Raw genomic sequence first — 2,681 nt, 5'->3', positions numbered from 1 at the left:
TTTAGGTCTTCTGCCCATTTTTGGATTGGATTATTTTTTTGATATTGAGCTGCATGTGCTGCTTGTATATTTTGGAGATTAATCCTTTGTCAGTTGCTTCATTAGCAAATATTTTCTCCCATTCTGAGGGTTCTCTTTTCATCTTGTTTATGGCTTCCTTTGCTGTGCAAAACCTTTTAGGTTTCATTAGGTCTGGTTTGTTTATTTTTCTTTTTATTTCCCTTTATCCAGGAGGTAGGTCAAAAAGGATCTTGCTGTGATGTATGTCATAGAGTGTTCTGCCTATGTTTTCCTTCAAGAGTTTTATAGTGTCTGGCCTTACATTTAGGTCTTTAATCCATTTTGAGTTTAGTTTCGTGTATGGTGTTAGGGAATGTTCTAATTTCATTCTTTCACATGTGTAGCTGTCCAGTTTTACCAGCACCATTTACTGAAGAGGCTCTGCTTTCTCCATTGTATATTCTTGCCTCCTTTATCAAAATTAAGGTGACCATATGTGCGTGGGTTTATCTCTGGGCTTTCTATGCTGTTCCATTGATCTATATTTCTGTTTTTGTGCCAGTACCATACTGTCTTGATTACTGTGTCTTTGTAGTATAGTCATAAGTCAGGGAGCCTGATTCCTCCAGCTCCATTGTTCTTTCTTAAGATGCTTTGGCTATTTGGGGTCTTTTGTGTTTCCATACAACTTGAAAAAAATTTTTTTCTAGTTCTGTGAAAGATGCCATTGGTAGCTTAACAGGGAATGCATTGAATCTGTACATTGCTTTGGTTAGTACAGTCATTTACACAATGCTGATTCTTCCAATCCAAGAACATGGTATATGTCTCCATCTGTTTGCATCATCTTTAATTTCTTTCATCAGTGTCTTATAGTTTTCTGCATACAGGTCTTTTGTCTCCTTAGGTAGGTTTATTCCTAGGTACGTTATTCTTTTTATTGCAATGGTAATTGGGAGTGTTTCCTTAATTTCTTTCAGATTTTTCATCATTAGTATATAGGACTGCAAGAGAGTTCTGTGTGTTAATTTTGTATCCCGCTACTTTACCAAATTCATTGATTAGCTCTAGTAGTTTTCTGGTAGCATCCTTAGGATTCTCTACGTATAGTATCATGTCATCTGCAAACAGTGACAGTTTTACTTCTTCTGTTCCAATTTGGATTCCTTTTCTTTTTTTTTTCTCTGATTGCTGTGGTTAAAACTTCCAAAAATACGTTGAATAATAGTGGTGAGACTGGGCAACCTTAACTTGTTCCTGATCTTAGTGGGAAAGGTTTCGGTTTATCACCATTGAGAATGATATTGGCTGTGGGTTTGTCATATATGTCGTTTATTATGTTGATGTAAGCTCCCTCAATGCCTACTTTCTGGAGGGTTTTTATTATACATGAGTGTTGAATTTTGTTGAAAGCTTTTTCTGCATCTATTGAGATGATCATATGGTTTTTCTCCTTCAATTTGTTAATATGGTGTATCACATTGATTGATTTGCATATACTGAAGAACCCTTGCATTCCTGGAATAAGCCACACTTGATCATGGTGTATGATTCTTTTAATGTGCTGCCGGATTCAGTTTCCTAGTATTTTGTTGAGAATTTTTACATCTATGTCCATCAGTGGTATTCGCCCGTAGTTTTCTTTCTTTGTGACATCTTTGTCTGTTTTGGTATCAGGGTGATGGTGGCCTCGTAGAATGAGGTTGGGAGTGTTCTTACCCCTGCTATAATTGGAAGAGTTTGAGAAGGATAAGTGTTAGCTCTTCTCTAAATATTTCATAGAATTCGCCTGTGAAGCCATCTGGTCCTGGGCTTTTGTTTGGTGGAAGATATTTAATCACAGTTTCAATTTCAGTGCTTGTGACTGGTCTGTTTACATTTTCTATTTCTTCCTGGTTCAGTCTCGGAAGGTTGTGCTTCTCTAAGAATTTGTCCATTTCTTCTAGGTTGCCCATTTTATTGGCATATAGTTGCTTGTAGTAATCTCTCATGATGCTTTGTATTTCTGCAGTGTCAGTTGTTACTTCTCCTTTTTCATTTCCATTTCTATTGGTTTGAGTCTTCTCCTTTTTTCTTGATGAGACTGGTTAATGGTTTATTAATTTTGTTTATCTTCTCAATGAACTAGCTTTTAGTTTTACTGATCTTTGCTACTGTTTTCTTCATTTCTTTTTCATTTATTTCTGATCTGATCATTATGATTTCTTTCCTTCAGCTAATTTTGGGATTTTTTTCATTCTTCTTTCTGTAATTGCTTTAGGTGTAAGGTTAGGTTGTTTATTTGAGATGTTTCTTGTTTCTTGAGGTAGGATGGTATTGCTATAAACTTCCCTGTTAGAAATGCTTTTGCTACATCCCATAGGTTTTGGGTCATCGTGTTTTCAGTGTCATTTTTTTCTAGGTATTTTTAAATTTTTCTTTACTTTCATCAGTAATTTCTTGGTTATTTAGTAGCATACTGTTTAGCCTCCATGTGTTTTTATTTTTTACAGTTTTTTCCTATAATTGATATCTAGTCTCATAGTATTGTTGTCAGAAAAGATACTTGATATGATTTCAATTTTCTTCAATTTACCAAGGCTTGATTTGTGACCCAAGATATAATCTATCCTAGAGAATGTTCCATGAGCCCTTGAGAAGAAAGTGTATTCTGTTGTTTTCGGATGGAATGTCCTATAAAT

This window comes from Physeter macrocephalus, chromosome 21 (assembly GCF_002837175.3).
Source record: "Physeter macrocephalus isolate SW-GA chromosome 21, ASM283717v5, whole genome shotgun sequence".
NCBI classification, from domain to species: domain Eukaryota; kingdom Metazoa; phylum Chordata; class Mammalia; order Artiodactyla; family Physeteridae; genus Physeter; species Physeter macrocephalus.
The sequence above is the reverse complement of the archived record's forward strand: the minus strand, read 5'-3'. Positions refer to the sequence as shown.